Here is an 18980-nt window from a genome sequence, read left to right as displayed (position 1 = left end):
AATAATAGTATTCACGTCATTGATAGGCTTGTTCATGGGGTTGCCCAATGGTTTCAACAAAAATACCGGACACATTTGACACTACATCACAATCTATGTTGCATCTTATTTAGAAAATACCGGGTATTTATATTTTCTCATTTATATTTTTTCAATTTGTTTCCTGAACAGACAGCTCAAATACTGGACTGTTTGGTTCAAAACCGGACACCTGGCAACCATACTTGTTCAGGGAAGGTGGGACTTCCCAAGTCCTTAGGGATCATGTTCTGTGGAAACACAAAACTTCAAAAAAGATGTCTAGAAACAGAGGGTGCAACAAGGAAACTCAGGGCTATTTTTCACTAGTGGCAGTCCTAAGTACCCCACTCCCACCTTTCCTTTCTCCCACAGAGGAGTACTGGGCAGAGTTCTCATTATAGCCATTAAAGGGCAAAGTTGAGTTCTTACAGTTATAAAATACTCCAAGTTTTACCAAGTGTTGCCTGAGTCCCTAATTAGTTTGAGAGTGGGTTTTTAAAAATAAAATTAAAATGTACATGCTTAATTGAAATCATTGCTCTAGGGTAGGGCTGAGGATCAGGGGTTCAGGATGCAGACTGTCCCAGGGAGAGAGGACAAGTCCAGCCCTCTCACTGTAGCAGGTTGGAGTCAGGTGAGAAGTGCCACAGCGGGCACAGCTGGGAGAGAGGTGCATGTCTCTCAGCTTGGGGACAGACAAACTCTCATATATAGTAGACTGTTGTCCCTTTCTCCATGCCTGTGACTGTCCCCTGCTGCCCCAGTGTGGTTATAGCTGTCCAGTCTTCATTTCTGACCCCTTGCTGCTCTCTTGTCATTATACAGTATAACTCCACTGCTGCTATTTTTAAATAATTACCTCCCAAAGGCATTCAGAGTAATTACTCCCCAGCGCTTCGAGGGGCTCTGAGTCGAGGTAGCGCATCCACATTCAGGGAGCCTGCCTCTGACTAATTTCAAGGCTTCCCTGAAGTACGGACACACTATTTCAAAATAGTTATTTTGGGAGTTATTATTTTGAAATAAGTTATTTCAAAATAATTTCCTAATGTAGACATGCCCTAAATACATATAGAAATTTGCAGTTACCAATAAGCCACACCTTGCCCCAAAAGGTTTGTAGTCTCTGAAAAAGGCAAGAACTCAAGAAAAAGGAAGTGTGGAGATTCATTGATGAGAAAAAGAGAGGAAGGATTGCTTGAAGAGGGGACTTTTGAGCAGGGCTTTGAAAGAAGAGAAAAAGAACACTTAATGGATAAGGGCAGGGAAGCTATTTCAGGCATAGGTAACAGACAGCAACCAGGCAACAATGGGAGGAATAAGGAGGCAGTATTTGGAGGATGGAAATGAGAATAGAGATAACAGGCCTGATTAAGGAGGGCTGTGAAATATGGAGGAACTTGAACAAAACGAGTCCCAAAAAAATGAGCCATTGCAGTACTCAGATAAAGAAGCATCAATTCTTTCCTTCCAATGGAAACCAAAACCCAAACTTCTGGCCATTTGTAGAAAGTGCCAGAAACTCTTTAGTAACTACAAGAGCTAGGGCGTTAGCTCTGATTTTCTGGCTAATCTCCAGAATGAGGTCATTAGAATCTGCCTCCAAAAATTCCCCCTACAGTTTCATTGGAGACTTTGAGCTAGATTCTCAAACTGCAATAGAAAGTGCCCTTAAACTAGCTAGTGAAAAATTCCCCACAAGCAGCAGAATTGTCTGCTCCTGGGAGTGTCTCTACTGTCCTCTCTACCAGGTATCTGTCCATCCTTACCATAGCTAAGATGTAGGATAGGGCACCTAAGGGGCATTCCAGAGAAGTGTAGAGACATGGCAGGGCAGATCTCTGTTACCCTCAATGGTGTAAAACTAGAACTGCCCTGTTTTGACTTGCATCAGAGCTGCACAGCTCTTAATTAGGGAAACAGCCAGTTCCCCACTCCCACCCATTTACACAGAGAATAAAGGGCATTATTTTTGCTTCTTTTAAAAGCTGTCCTGTATGCAGAAGTACAGAGTAGCTAGCTCATTTCACCCCCCCAGCAGAACCAACATTTCACTGTTAGGCAAACGATTCTCACATATACAATTTATAAAGCACTTCAAGATTCTTCAGGATAAAAAGCACCTATACATGGGTTTATTATTTTTGAGTGTAGGAGACAGAGAATCTTCTCAGAATCTCACCTGGCTTTTGTCACTTGTGACATGACCTTTAGTAAGTGGTATTTAAAAATATAGCACTTTGCATTAAGACTGATTGTTTGTTTTGGTTAACAAGGATATAATCCTCACATACTTCAACACATGTACGCACTCACAGCTTTGTTACTGCTCATCAAAACAGCTGCTAAGCCTATATATTTATTTCAGATTTATATTCTAATTACTCATCCCTCAACAAATACTGCCTTTAAAAACTGGCTGTACACCCAAGCCAGTCAAACTTTCCATGTAGTCATAACCTCAGAGATTCCCTGACCAAGAAGGAAACATTGGCCTCGCCTGGATACATTTAACTAGGGAAGGGAAAAAAAAAATACATGCATCAATTTTGTCTTGTGTAATGCTGCTGGCTTGAAATTCTACCTTCCAGTTTTGTTACACTTTTCTCTGCTAGTGGCCAGCCTCAATCTTAAATCACAGATACGTTATATTTATAGATGCAAATATGGACATACAGGTTGGACTTCCCTGGTCCAGCACACTCGGGACCAGACTGGTCCAGAAGGAGGGGTTTTGCCAGACCAAGGGAGGTTATTTCTGGCCCCTCTCCCCCAGACAGCCACCTCCCGGGCAGACCCGCTGGGCCACGCATCAGGCTCCTGCCCTCCCCTCTTGGGCAGCTCCACTGGGCTGCATGCTGGGCTCCTGCACCTCCCACTCTGGGCTGCCCCACTGCCCCACCAGGCCTCAGGGCTCCCAGCCACCAGCCCTCCCCCAGGACTCTCTGGTCCTAGAACTTCCGTGGTCCTGCCGAACCCCAGATGTTGCAGGACCAGAGAAGTACAACCTATACTAAATGCAAATAACTACATTAAAGTGTTGTTCAAGTTACAAAAATTGAGGCCCCAGTTCTGCAGCAATCTCCATGCAGAGCTCCTGTGGAGAAACCAGATAGAGTCAGAGCAGTTTCACCTGGGCACTGAGATGGCTGTTGCAGGACAGAGGACTTATGCATGCAAAACTCAGAACTGCATAAACTAAAAGGTCAGATCATATCCCCCCAGTACAACCCTATAATGGCACTCCAATAATATCAGGGGGTTGTAAAGCTGCCCTGACTGAGCGGATGAGGATTTCCCAGGCAGGTAAAGAAGACTCAGCTGGTTCTACACCAGCCCCTCTTTCCTGAATCAGACTGTGCAGTGGGAACATGTATCGCTCCAGTGATCCTTTGCTAGTGTAGCTGACCCTTGGAGGCCACTGGCAGCCAATGTAAGTTACAGCAGCCTTGGGGTAGGTGGAAGCAGACAGGAGGGACTGGTATAGAGCTAGCTAGGATGACTGCCACCTGAGGATATCTCCATGTGCTACAGGACTTCTCACAGCTTTACAGCTCATTTGAGCTGCTGGAGTAGCACAAAGGGGCCGTAGTGGAGGAAAGAGACAGAGTTCATTTTTGGTCATGCTAAATTTAACTGTAAGGAGCAGCTGTCAAAGAGAAAGGCGGGGAGGTGACATTGCGGTCAGCAGCAGAGAAGGATAATTGTGCCTGGACGGAAGTTGAGACCAAGTCAGGGTTGAGCATCCAGAGGTAGAGTGTAAAGAGAGAGCAAACCCAGAACAGAGTCTTGGCAGCATCCCAATGGCCAGCGGGAAGAGGAAGCAAGTTGTCTCACCAACAGAGATACTGAAAGAACAAGCAGGGAGGTTGAATGAGATTCAAGGGTGGGTGAAATCACAAAGGCCAATAGAGGACAAGGTACTGAGGAGAAAGTATGATGGTAAGCATGAAGAGCAACCAAGAGGCCAAGAAGGATGAGGATCCTATTAGACTCATTGCCACGTCAGACTCATGCCACTACTCCAGATAATTTCGTTATAGTATCCACATTATGTCTGTTCTCTGAAACTCTTCCCCACACCCTTCAGAGGAAGCAAAATTAGCTGAAATCTATTTGAACAAGGTGCCCCAATCATAACATTAAAGCTATTCCCCCAGGGGTCAGTAACAGTACTGGCTACTTGAACCACTGACTGGCATTATTACCCCTCTTCTCCTCCAAAGGATTCCCCCTGAGGGTGCTTCTACACAGTACTGTAACTCAAAATAAGATACACAATTTGAGCTACATAAATTGCATATCTTATTTCAATGCTATTTCAAAATAGCTTATTTTGTCATTTGGCATGGTCTACACAGCACCAAATTTCAAAATAAAGCGCTATTCTGAAACATTCCTTACTCCTTGTAGAATGAGGTCTAGGGTGTGTCTAGACTACTGAGTTTTGTTGACAAAAGTGGACTTTTGTCGACAAAACTATACCAGCGTCTACACTACCGCTGAGTTCTGTCGACATAACGTCGACAGAACTCAGCAGTTTTGTCGACGCTGGTATACCTCATTTTACGAGGCATAACACCTTCTGTCGACAGAGTTGTGTCGACAGAAGGTGTTATTGCCTGTAGGGTCGCGTCTAGACTACAGGGTCACTCAATGTGTCTGGACGCTCTTTGTTGACAGAAGTTTTGTCGACAGATACTGTCGACAAAACTTCTGTCGACAAAACCCGGTAGTCTAGACGTACCCTTACAAGGACGTCGGAATAGCAAGCCCAAAATAATGGGCTTGCTGTGACAAAGCAGGATAGCTATTTCGGGATACTCTGGTATCCCGAAATAGCACTGCAGTGTAGACATACCCTGAGAGAGCAAGGAATAGTAATAGCCATTCAAACAGCTGCATCACATCGCATTGACAGTTCATGACTGGTTAGTAATCCACTGTCACCCAAATCCTTCACTGCCTCTCTTCTCTCTAATCTTCATTCTCTCCATTCGTGTTTGTGCTGGGAATTTACTTCCCAAGTGTATTGTACATGTATGTAAATTAAATCCCATCTCTCTTTAATGGCAAACACCATATAATTCTGTAAATTAATTTTCCCTCCACTGAGTCCGTGAGAAGTCCTAGCTTGGTATGACCAACAAATATGATCTATGTTCCACATATCTTCCAGATTGTTGATGAAGCTGTTATAGTCTCAGTTCCTATAGTGACCCTGTAACATCCCTACTTTTTACCTCGCCTAAAGCGTGTTTGTAGCATTACTGATTCTTCTTTGTTTACAGCTGGCTGGCACATTTTGTCTCCACGGTACCATATTCTTAACCAGACAGAGTCTTAATTTCTCTATTTAGTTTTTCCACACAGGACTGTATCAAAAACTTCACTAAAGACAACCCACTGCCCAGGGGATTTACACTAGCAGTGCCCATTAGTGTTAATGGGAGTTGCATACATAAGCCCTGTCAGGCACTGAAGGGGAAAAGATCTGATGATATACAAGTGCAGCACCGCTGCTCTACCAGAGACAAGAAAGAGACTGTCAGACCCATTTTAGTTTTTTCTCTGGCTATGCAGAAGAGCCCTATCATATAGGGTGGCCTTTCACATAGGGTGGGAGACATGTTCAAGCCTGCCACTGAACAAACTGCAGGGTAGTCAGAGGCCCATTCCATGACTGCAGAGTCCAGCCCAGGATGCTGTGACACTAGGCAGCACACAGAGGCTGTTAATCTGGGATCTAGGAAGAGCTACAGGGCTGTCTGGCTCTACCAGCTTCTATAGAGCTTCACCTTTGTACTCAGTACAGTCAAATCTTGCATCTCCTCTGCCACGTGGGACAGATCCTAAACCTGCCAGTATCCCCCAGCAGTACTGCAGAAATGCCCAAACTTTGCAAAGGGTTGCACAGAGTGTAAGTGCATCTCACTTTACCCATGGAACCAACCGGAGCTCTCCTCAGTCTTAAATCACGATCTCTGGTGCAGAGACTACAGGCCCAGCATGCAGTTCTTCATCTCCATTAGAACAGCCAGGCAGGCTGCTTTGCATGCTGGGTCCATGCACCTCAGTATTAAGAATGAGAGCCACCTTGTAGAACTCTCAACCAATTGCACTTAGCACAGGAACTGCACTTTTTTTTGCGCTGATCCTTCTGCAAGAGGCTGGCATAAATCCCTTTGCCCTCTCCCTGTGAATGCCATGAGAGGAGAAGACAAGCTCCTCGGGAAAGACTGTATTTTTCCCAAGTGGTATCAAATGCCTTTCCCCTACAAGAACAGAGAAGGGAAGCATGGGGAGAGAGGAAGGATCTGATTAGCATATCTGATTGTATTGCTACACCGAGAGAGGCTGCAGAGGACAAAGCCCTACTGGAAATAAAGTGTCCAACCCTCAGGCTACCATCAAAGCAATGACACTGTGGCACAGCGGGTTTATAGCTCCCTTGTAATAGTAACAGCTTTTCCAAGTAGGACTGTCTTTAAAACAAGGCTCAAGTTAGTCCACTGCTATTCTGGCTTGGACATACAGGCCTCTTTTTCTATGCATGTACATTTCCTGGCTCCTAGCAGCAACTCCAAAATTCATTTCACCCTTTAATTTGATTTCATGGAGCAGTATGAGGAGAGGTGGGGGTGAGGGAAGAAGAGGCTGGGGGATGGGAGAGGGGGCATCAGACATCCTTCAGCAGAATGCGGTAATGCTCTTGAGCAGGGAGGGGTGGGACAGTGGTTGCTATGGTGATGTATTCACATACACACATACTCTGTAATGCATCTCTTCTAGCAAGGAAAGAATCTAGTGCCCTATTTTTGGTATCAAATTTCAGCAAACACAAGTCACTTTCATTTCATCACACACAAACTGCTGGGTTTAACTAGGTCACATTTTCTAACCGTATCAGAGGCTAAGACTTGTCTTGCTTGAGTGGCTTAACCACCCTAAAAGAATTTCACTAAGCAATGCCATATACACCAGAGTTAACAATGAATTCCTTTCCCCCTGCTCTGGCAGAGAGAAGCCAACCATGGAAAGTATTCCAAAGCTGTTTCACAGCACAATTAAAGCTGCTCAGGATCTTATACAGGTGACAGATTCATTGTCAGTGCAGAGGTCAAAGTAACAGAACAAAATATTTGGAAACCACTTCCTTCTACATTAACCTGCATAGGCTGGGGCCTGTTTACCGTACAACCCTTTACAGCAGCCCAGGAAAATAGTTTGCAATTGAAAGTTATCAACTGGTTGTTGAGAAACACAAAGCCCTGAACTCAGCTCCTGACAGGTAAATGAAAAAGTACAAATATTTTGATTTAAACATTGAATTTGATTTTAATCATTTGTGTAGAAAAACAAAACAAAAACCACTCCACAGCACCTTATGCCTGAGTTATTCTTCAAATAGAACAACAAACCAGAAGTCTGGCCTTGCAAGCAAAGCAAGTGATTACTCAAGCTCTCACTTATTTAAAAGCCCCACCATTGTTCATACTTATGGTAATTGGCATACCAGATCAGACCAATTGTCCAGTATCTTGTCTTTGACAGTGACCATGAACTGCTGCTTAAGAAGAAGATGAAATAACCTCCACAGTAGACAGTGATGGAATAATCTGCCCTTACATGACAATTAGAGATTGGCTTAGGTCCTAAAACATGGCAAAATATAACCCTTATTTAATTAATGATAGATGTTTTCATTATTCACATACACAGTTGACCCTTTATCGAATTCTGCTAAATTCTTGGTAGCAATATCTTGTGGCAATAAGTTCCGTAAGTGGATTATGCATTGTGTCAATGTATTGCCATTCAACGAAATTGAGGCTCGGTCTACACTACACAGTTAGGACCACACAAGGCAGCTTACGTCAACCTATATTAAAATTTTGCTCCCAACAACATAACTGTCCAGCTCTGTGGAATTAACTCCACAAGAAACATAGTAGAATTTATGTCCATGTAATTAGGTTGCTGTAATGTCAGTGTAGAGTAGACACTGCTGCTTACAGAGACTATTACTGGCTTTCATATGCCATCCCACAGCGCCCCACACTGACAGTACAATCTGTAAGGACATGCACTGTTGACACCAGGAGTGTAGTTGGACCCATAAAATAAGTGAATTACTGTGTTGACTGTATGCCAACATAACTTGTCAACATAATTTTGTAGCGTAGACTTGCCCTAAGTGTCTCCTCACTTTTGTATTATTAGAGCAGTCAGTGGTCCTCAAAGTGTGATCCCCAGACTGCTAGTGGTCTGCAACTGTCTTGCAGGTGGGTTGTGGTCCTGGAGCTTACCCCTCCTTCCCCCACCACAGCAGGGAGCCTGCGCTGGTGCTCCAGTCTCACTCCCTCCCCTGTGAGGTTGGAGTGCCATTGCCAGCTTTCCATGCAGGGGGTAGGGATTGATCCTTGCAGGCTGGATCTGGCTTGCAGGGGAAGGAAGTGGCTTCATGCATGCTGCTTCCTCTCCCTCTGGCTAAGAGAACAGCAGTGCAGGAAACAGAACACCTGGAGGCTAGAATCATGGCCAATGGGGGGGGGGGGGGGGACGGTGTCTTGGAGTAATGGGAAGTACGGAGGCAGGTAAGTACCCCACACTCCCAAACCACTCATGCACCCCCCCCCTCCTGCCAAGACCTCATGCCCTACCCTATTCCTGCACCCTCCTTCCCAGATCCCCACCCTCAACCCACTCCTGCCCCAACCTTCCATCCAGACCTCCCACCCTCAGCCCACTCCTGCCCCCAAACTTCCACCCAGGCCCCCCCCAACCTCAGGCCACTCCTGCCCCCATCCTCCTAGTCAGACCCTGCAGCCCCATCCCCTCCTGTACTCATTTTGTCATCATGGATGGTTGACTGGTGGTCCAAGAAAAGGTATGTTTTAAACAAGATGGGCTGCAGGCCGAAAAGTTTGAGAACTACTGTATTAGAGGGTAAATAAGATAGGAGTAAATAGGAGTGCCTGATTTACCTTCAGTCATTATTTTGAATACTTCTGCCATGCGCCTTCGCATTCATCTGTAAATGAAACAGATGAAACCTTTTCAGTTTTACAGCCATCAAATTTAAAATGAGGAAATCATGTGCATTGCTGGTCTCTGGACCCCTTATATGTCTGTTGTATCTTTTTTGAGGAAAGCAGATCAGTGCTGCCCACAGGACTTCAGGTGGGCATGCTGCATTGATCTGTATTAGCAGTCTTGGGTTTTCACTTATTTTCCATCCCATCTCTTATACAGTCAGCCATTTTGTTCTCTTTTTAAATAACTGCTGCTGTCTGAGCAGATGTTTTCCCTGAACTATCCACAATGACACTCAGCTCTCTCTCTCAAGTACTTATAGTCAATTCAGAATGCAGCAATGTGTAAGAGTAGCTCAAACAAGCATAATCCTGCATTGTCCACAATGGATTTCATCTGCCCATTCACCTAACTTGAATTGCTCCCCTCTGCCTCCTTACAGTCCTCTCTAATCTAAAAAGTTGTGCCACCTGCAAATTTTGCCACTTCGCTGCCCCCCCCTCTTTTTCCAAGTCATCAATAAATATTTAGACACCATCCACAGGCTCTCAGCTCACATGCCAGTGTCAGAGGAAAAGCAAACCCATACCTCAAAATCAAAGTCCACTTCAAGCCACATTTGACTCATTGGGTGGATGTAGCGAAGACATGTCAGTTTCCATAGCCAACCGTATGGAAAGAAGTGACGTGGCTAGCAAAATGTCTGACTCCTCTAACCGCATGGATCAGGTACACATCTGCAGCTCTTTCGTCTGGAGGTGGACTTTCTAATTGAGGTGTGTCTCCCTCAATCTCACACAGAAGCTCATGGCAAATCATTGTTTGTATTACAGTAATTACTCGTTTAACACATGCCCGCTTAACACGTTTTCGCAATAACATGATTTTTTGGGGGAACATTTTTCAAACAACGCGACCGTCCTCAAAATAACACGAAAATAATCAAGTGGCGGACTACTTCTCATGGTGGTATAAGTTGGTGAAAACAGTGGTAATACGCATGAGTGGATGAACACATGTGGTTACAGCGCTCCTCTGCTCGCTCACGTGTTTATCTTTGTGTTTTAACAAAGCATGGTGACTTGTGTTGCTAGATATCTAATGTTGACGTTGATGACGCAGCACCTACAAAAAAATTGACTTTGCCACCACTACCTGAAACACAACCCCCACCTTTTCCATTATTTTTAATGGGAAAATTGACCCCGCGTAGCATGTTTTTGCTTAGCACAAACATTTTCAGAAACACATCTATCGTGTTAAATGAGGAATTACTGTACTACTATTTAACACCTAGCCCACAGGGTGAGGTGACTCTCCACTGGAGGAGGAAGAAACATGGTCTCAATATCATTGACCACTGCCCATGCCTGACATCAGCTTCAAGACTCACTTTTTCCCAAAGCCTTGAGCACCCAGCAGCGAAAACTGCTGCTGCTGTGAGTGTGTTTCAATGTAGGCACAGCCAGTGTGTTTGTTTTAAGGATGAATATGGGGGGGGCCCAACCCTGAATGTCAGATTGCGCTCGACTCTCTCACATCATAAGATATTCAGTAATTCAGAACATTAAATAGACCCTTCAGTGCAAACTGAGCTTCCCAGTGTATAGGGGGAAAAGAAGCCTGGAAGAGCTCCATCCCTGCAGAACAGCCCATCCCCAGCACTCTCACATTACTCAAACCATCCTATAATTGGGTGCAGATGGCTGTATGGAAGACAGAAGCCCCTAGACTGAACTACCAAAGGGATCAAGTTACTGCTCAGCCCAGTAGAAAACAATCCTGTCTGCATGGAGGAGAGGACGTGCACAGGAAGGAGGTGGTGGGAGGGTGTGGTGGGAGCCAGACACTAAATTGTTCACAGAATACCCACAACAGAAGCATCTGTGTCTATAACCAAATGAGGGGAGCCCAGGGCAGACTCGACTAGGCAGATGCACTGAGGGAGAGTTATCGCACTTCTGCGCACAAATAATAGGAGAGTCAACTTGCTTTGGGATCTTATAGCAGATGCACTTCTCTTCTCACCATTCCTTCCCCAAGCCATTCCATGCAGGGCGGTCTCCTTCTAAATACACTGCACATGATAACTCACTGCATTCTGGAAACCCAAGCGCTCAGATTTGAATCCTCAACACACTTGTTCATAAGGTGATGACTCACATTAGCACTCCAGACTCTCGCTGATGCCAAAGAGAAGCTGCCTTTCAGATTTGTCTAAGCTGGTTTGTTTGATGAAGAGTATACCAGGTGCTGATGCATGAGAATTTTGCAGAGAAAAATTATTTCCCTGCCTAAAAGTTAAGGGCACATAATTTGGTGGCACAATGAGTAAGGGGGGGGGGGGGAGAGAGACAAGAAACAACAGGGAATTTCTCCAATAACTTTACTTTGGTCTGAGGCACAATACACTGTTATGCCTGCCAATGACACATCTAGGAGAAAGTTTTTGTTTAGCAGTCTCATCTCCCAGACATAATTCTTTTTCTATGCACACATGGAGGGCTTGTGAGGCCCAGTTACAAGTCTTTCTGGTGGAGAACACAATGTACAGCGTCTCACAGATACCAGCATTTCTCCTCAGAAGCAACCTGCTCCTACTTCGAAACCAGCTTTAGTAAACAGTCTGGCTACAAGAGACACCACGTTAGCGGTTAGGAGGTCTTCTGACTTAAAGAGACCTCATGCTTTCCTCAGACATTTGAAGCCTTCTCATTAGTCCTCCTTGGATCAATCAGTGGCTGAGTTCTGTGGACAGAAAGGCTGTACAGGAAATTTAGGTCCAGAGCAGAGAAACCTCTACTAGAAAGACATATCAGAATGAGTGCAAATTATCTTCACTGTGATCTGTTCATCCCGTGGACTCTTCTCGGCCTTCTATTTTGGACTGTTTATTTATTGTCTTTGAAACTCAGGACTCTTCGTGAACTCTGTTGGAGTTAATCTCACCATTATGTCTACATATTCCCCGCTTGCTGAAGGTCATCCCATTTTTTCCCCCACCCAACAGGTTAGTTTTTTAATGGGCCCACTCTAGAAATTCTACCAGTTCAAGAGCCATTCCCTACCTAGAACTTGAGTACAGTGTGCCTATCTTTCATTGAGCCTTCCTTTGTAAACTGTTACACCAGGTTTGTTATTATCACCTCTCTATTAAAATGACTTTTGGGGGGTAACCATTCCTTAGCTTACAGGCTAAGTGAAATTTAGGCTTGGATAGCAAGCACTCCAGATACCATTTTCCATAAGGCCAGGGTTAGTGTCAGGCCACATCCAAAGTTATGTTTATCAAACCAGAGATGATCTGGGATCTATACACTTACCAGTAATTTTTTCCTAAACCTCATGACTCAGCTGTAGAGACTAGTCTCCAGCCATTAAACATTCTCAGCTACCTATGGCTGTCTTTCCAGAACACAGCCATATTGTAAACCATCTAAACTCTAACTTTTGATGATAAGTCTATGGGACAGGCTGTTGCTTTTCAGAAACTCTCTAAAAGGGTTACAGACTGCATTAAGCTGCCTCTTCCCTCTTAGGCTAGACCACTTTCAGCTAGCTTTATTTCTGAGATTTGTAGGGCAGCTACTTGCATTTCAGTTCATACATTTACCAGTGGCTTTTCCATCATGTTACCTTGTAGAGCAGATGTGTTGTTTGCCAGGGCTGTCCTACAGTTGTTCTTCACATAGGCCTCCTATCACCCATCTGCTACCCATTCACCTACAATGGGATCCATGTAAATAAAACTGCAAAACCATTCACTGTAAGGCAAGTAACCTCTCATGTCATTCTCTGGGACTTTGACATGCCTACATACAGGCATTATGTGTAATGTAAACTCCAGATTTGGGAATCACATCCTCAAAGGTATGTAGATACCTAATTCTCTGGGAGTTAGATTCCTAATTACTTTAAGGATCTGGACCTATTTGGCTAGATTTCAGAGTTCTACCATGCTCCTAACAAGATGCTAATGCCTTGTACCTTATAAGCCCACACAGGAAGGAACCCCTCTCCTGAACAGCTGATCAGTGAATGCCTCTCCTGTGAGCAGTAACACTGCAACTCTTCATGAGTATCAGAGCAGTGGTATCTCCTGTCCACCTTATAAAGTACAATCTCTGTCTCTTCACTCCTTACAAGGGCCACAGGAGTAAGGCCAGGGCTTCACTTTGTGTCTTGCAAACTCCACAGTACACTTACCTAGATTCGCCACTATGCGTAGCACCAACCACTAATGAACAAAGCCTTTTTCAGCTTTGCTCTTTGAGCTTAGCAAAAATACTGTGACTGCTCAGTATGACTTTCAAGAGACCAAAATGTGGTCAAACCAAAACCAACTTTCCAGGAGCAAGCCACGGCACTTCTCCTTGGTGACCACCATATTCCCTGCCAAGTTTCAACTTTCTGGTTTCAAGCAACTTTGGATGCAGGGCTGTTTAAAAAAAAAAAAAAAAAAAAAAAGAGTTGCAAGAATTTTGTTTATGAAGGAAAAAGTATTTTCTCTTTCCTCATTTTGAAGAGTGACTGAACCACATTTCCTCAAACTTTCCAGAAAAATTCACATTCCAACAGAGCCCAAATCTAGGAAATTACAGCCTGAAAAAACGGAAGTTTCAGAAAGTTCTGAGCAATTGAAAACAGAGTGATGGGGGAGACTAGAAGGAAAACTACTATTCAACCTTAACATAACAGCAGTCATCGGTGCTCCCAGTAGAATATATAAACACACACCCAATTTTGTTATCTTGTTGGTCTTCTTGCTATGTCTAATCCAGCAGTGGAGTACCAACTATATTATTGTAAAGGCTCCTAACGTCCTCACCAATTAGGGTGTTTTCCTCCCAATATTTTCCACCCACCTTCACTCCCTTTCATCATATTCTTCCAAGTTCTACTGAGGTCTTCACTGCTACCCTTTCTTTGTGTCATCCACACTTATGTAGCATGAGTCTCCTTCTGCTCTAAGGATGGATGGCAGCCATTTGTGAGTCTGCTGGCTCTTACAATTCAGGAAGTGGAAGCTCATGATTTTATATCCCGGGGTCATTAGTTAGATCCCCGCTACCCATGACCCACCCACCCACAGGCACCACATAACTACAGTCTCTGTAAAGTGTAAATACTGATGTAAACATGTCACCCACTTTGTCATCACTTGGCTAAGGTGCAGCCCCAGATCAGGGAAGGCTTTAGGAATGCGCACGGCTGCTGGGGAAAATGTTTTCTTAAAGGGGCAGGAGACTAAACATTTTGCACAGCCTTCAGTTATTTAACTTGCAGAGAGAGTGTATAAATTACTCCAACTCCAATAGTAATTTTTGCTCTTCTTCACTCAGTTCCTCCCACTTGTCAAACTATTTTTGTACTGGTGCACCCATCACCTCACCATATGCGAGGTGCTATGTCATCTCAGAGACAGACTGTCATCTCCCCTCACACCCAGTAATGTGATTTTCTACATACTGATATATAGCCCATAATCAGTTTAGGGTAGATTCCAACATATCAGATTGCACGCTTGCTCTCCATTCCACACAGCTCTCATTCAGCATTTCTTTTTTCCAACTATCAGCCGCCTATTGAAGATCTGTTTCAAATTACTTTCTCCCCACCCCAGACTGAATAGCTTGCATTTGTCTAGGTTATTCCCTGCCCCTATTGATAATCTTTGTAGATCTGGTTAAAAATTAAACATTTCAGCTGAATATCTGAAAGGAAAACTCACTGACGATGCAATTTTATTGCACTGTGTAACAAAGGAAGCCCTAGCACCCCAGGCATCCAAATTTGTCCAGAAAATATTCACTACATATAATGCTGCAATGACCAGAAGTACATGGAGCAGATGTCACCTAACAGTTCTTTTCTAGCTCTTCTTGATATGTTTTTGCACATGATACAAGCTCATATGAAGAAAAATGCAGACTATTCTAGGGAGCTATTGGCATGTCTGTGGATGGGGGTTGGAGGAGAGATGTTCCTGTTGATCACAGGCTGAGTGAAGAAACCACCATCCCTAAATTTTGGAGTGGGGATGTGACAGACCCACCCCCTACCAGAAAAGACTAATTCAAATTTATTGACCAAAACATCACATGCCAAGTTGCTGTCACATATGATTAAAGCTGGTTAAATCACTGCAGATACATTACCCGACAATCTCTTTTTCTATTCCTGGATTAACTAGGAGCAGGTTGTATGTTTACAAATGTGATTGCTATTCACAATGGATTGACAACTACTTTGTGTGAGCATATTTTAGCATATGGATTATTCATGAATTACTTGCTGAGATTTCATTTCCTAATCATTGTTTGAAACAAGTGATTGCTCATTTTATTCACATGATGTAACATCTGTTTCCCGATTGGATGCCCTGTTTTACAAATAGAAGGATGCTCCTTTTTGGGTCGCCGATTATCTGCAAACATGCAGAACTGTTTGATGAATCTACCGTGTAAACAAAAAAAGCTCTTCAAAATGGTCTTGAGAACACTGCCAGTGTAATACTCTCATGGGGTATGTCTACACTACCCCCCTAGTTCGAACTAGGGGGGTAATGTATGCATACCGAACTTGCTAATGTAGCCGCGCGGCACGGGGTTCGCACTAGCCGGCTTTTAAAAATGGCGGTGCCGGCTTTATGCTAATGAAGCCCGGGAAATTCAAATCCCGGGCTTCATTAGCAAGTTCGGTATGCATACATTACCCCCCTAGTTCGAACTAGGGGGGTAGTGTAGACATACCCATGCTTATTTATTCATGTGGGTAGACCTGACAGCTTGCATTCTGTGAGCAGCTTAGGGAGTCAAAGCCAGTTCACCTGAATGTGTGAATAAAATAGGTCCCAGTAGCCACTGAAGTCCACTGGCAAGCTTTAGGCACAGGAACATTCATGACTACTTTGTTCTATGTGCCAAGCTCCAGTAAGGATGGACACTGGCTTGTGTTCAACCAAGGGTTTGCCTCTGGCCCCCAGGATGTGCTCTTAGCTCCACCCATATCTATTAACAGCAACTCAGTGGCATCAAGGGTAGTGAACTGGAGAAAAACAAGGCTCTTAAAAACTTCGGTGCAAAGGAAGCAAACTTACATCACTTGAGTGCTCACTTGCCTCCTTCCCAGGCATGTACATAATCCATTGTAAACACAAAGGAGAACAGCATGCCATGCTGCGCAGCATCACTGGAGTCTGACAGAGCCAACAGGAGATCAGTAAAATCTCAGAAGCTTCATGGGGTAGCCAAGTTAGTCTGTACAGGAAAAAAAAAACAAATGGTCTGGTAGCACTTTATAGACTAACAAAACATGTAGATGGTATCATGAGCTTTCGTGGGCACAGCCCACTTGTTGGGGAGCAGAGTCTGCCAGTCTCCTAGCAGGAGGTGGAGCTGACTGCCATGTCCCTTAGAAAACAAGCCTTGGGTGCAGGAGGTGGAAAGAGTGAAGAAGGAAAGAGCCCCTGGGGCTCCCCACCATCATCCCAAGAGAGTCCCCTGCAGTGTGCGCTGGCTTCCAGAATCAGGGAGTGAGGATGTCCAGAGCTTCCTCCCAAAAAAGATAGAAGGGAGTGAGGCAAGAAGAGGGGCTGAACTACGAAAAAAGTCCCCAGAATAAAAAACAAATACAGCTCCCATGGAGAGCAACAGCAGAAAAAATTATATTCCTTCTGATAAAAAAAATAGTCCCTTTGCTCATACTGTGTACACACCACCATCTCAGGAATGAGTATTACCTTTATTACTACTGCTCGTGGAGTTGTTCCATATTTGTACTAGAGCATGCGTCCCCATCTGGGACCACGTAGGTATGCACTGGTTTTCCACAGTAAGACAGAGGAAGCCTACAGATTAACACATGCAGGGGATGGGGAGGGGGGGGGGGGAAGGGGGCAGGGACACAGCCCATTATCCCCAGTACAGAACTGATCTCACATGTCTGCTGCTGTAGCTGCAAAAGGCACAGGGCTCCTCCACTCCCAAGCAAAAACACAAACACGTGTCCATTTGCCACAGTGTTCCATTGACAGACAATCCCCGACAGGAACAGGCCACTTAAGTCAGAAATAGGAACCCTTGCACAAATCTGATATGGAAGAGACCTTGGAGGCTGCTGCATTGTTATTGGCAGATGAGAACATCTCTCTCTGGGAATTGCTGAAGCTGATACAGAATGAAAAACATCATGCAAATTACAAGCTATTGCTGGAAGGAGTAATAGCATTTCCTTTGTGCCATTGCAACTGCAAAAGGCAGTTTTGATAGGTATATGAAATGAGAGATCCATTTTCAGCTTATAGCACCTTCCATCTGAGGTCTTCAGAGTACTTGACAATGTTAACGAATTAAGCCTCACAACCCCACTCCAGGGTACATAACCATTATCCCCATTTTACAGGGAGGAAAACTGAGGCAGGGTGCAAGTAAGTTACTTGCTCATGATCACAAATTTACTATCTTGAACTCCTGCATTTCCTGGTTCTGGCCTGGCCTGAGGCAGAAGTGCTAACATGCCAGCTAACATTTGTTCTTGTAATAGTTCTAGACCAGCTAGAAGCAGAAAACTTCTGCTGGGGAAATTTCTCACAAAACTTGTTTGTAAACATGGGAGTTCCAGTAGAGGGAACCGTTGAGCATTGAGGCTCAGGCAGTACTAATTTTAAGCCAAAAAGAATCACCTCTGGAGGGCACTTCAGCATGGATATCAAACACCTGCTTCAGAAGGACATGGCACAACACTGTACTGATTCTTGTGAGGACTAAGTCTCAGAGTCTAACTAAACAAATTTTTAAAACAACGAGCTACACAAATTGCATAGCTTATTTTGAGTTAATTTCAAAATAGCTTATTTCAAAATTTGGCACCATCTACACAGCACTTATTTCAAAATAAATCGCTATTCCAAAACATACCTTACTCCTCGTGGAATGAGGTTTACAGGATGTTGGAATAGCGAGCCTGTTATATTTCTAAATAACGGGTGTGCTCAAAAGACGCGGAATAGCTATTTTGGGATACCTACAGTGTCCCAAAATAGCACTGCAGTGTAGACATAGCCTCAGAGACTAACAAAAATATATAAATAGTATCATGAGCTTTCGTGGGCACAACCCACTTTTTCAGATGACACATTTTTGTTAGTCTCGAAGGTGCTACAGGACCATTGTTGTTTTTTATTTTTATTTTTTTGTGAGGAATAAGACTCTTTAAGGAGTTAGAGTTCTAAGCAATATAGCTCCTCTCTCTCTTCTTTCCTTCCTCTATCTGATTACAGGGGGGCGGGAAGGGAGGAGGAAAGGAAAGATCAGGGAGCAAGCAAGAAAACATAGGAAGAAGCCAGCAGAGAGGGAAAGGCATGCCCAAACCAGGATGCTGGATGTCAAAGGATATGTCCCTCCAGAGTCTCTGACTGCTTCAGCGTTTCTCTGCGTGGATACACATTCCATTTAACCTACATCAGTAACTTCATGATAGCGATTTACATTCCTCTAGTCTCTTTCATTTGGAAGGATCACAGAACACTTCGCAAACTTTATGTAACAGTCATTTCAACGACTACTCAATTGCAGCCACCTCTGAGGTGGAAAGTGGCAGTTATTTACCAGTGTGGAGCAACACCATGCATCCACCTTAGTGGGGAACCAAAGAATACTGTTTCCAATTGAAAGGGGCCTTGATGGAGACAGAAAGCAAGTGCCTGTGATGGAAGCAGGGGATGATGCTTGGATTAACATTGTTACTCTTAGGAGAAGTGGTATGGGAACTGCTTTCATTATCAGTTGGAAATAGGTCAATGGAGGGATGATAGGAGTTGCTATAGGGAACTTTCTGGGTGTCTGGCTGGTGAGTCTTGCCCACATGCTCAGGGTTTAGCTGATCGCCATATTTGGGGTCAGGAAGGAATTTTCCTCCAGGGT

At 44.2% G+C, this 18980-nt stretch overlaps 1 long non-coding RNA gene across 1 annotated transcript in view; it reads right to left on the bottom strand.

The window, feature by feature from the left end:
• The window catches only part of LOC142826904 (uncharacterized), a 53500-nt gene that overhangs the window by 18063 nt on the left and 16457 nt on the right, over positions 1–18980 (bottom strand). The window contains exon 2 of the long non-coding RNA XR_012901160.1: positions 16157–16316. This is a non-coding gene — a long non-coding RNA (uncharacterized LOC142826904). The remainder of the gene's footprint in view (positions 1–16156; positions 16317–18980) is intronic.

This window comes from Pelodiscus sinensis, chromosome 1, assembly GCF_049634645.1.
Source record: "Pelodiscus sinensis isolate JC-2024 chromosome 1, ASM4963464v1, whole genome shotgun sequence".
NCBI lineage: Eukaryota > Metazoa > Chordata > Testudines > Trionychidae > Pelodiscus > Pelodiscus sinensis.
The sequence above is the reverse complement of the archived record's forward strand: the minus strand, read 5'-3'. Positions and strand labels throughout refer to the sequence as shown.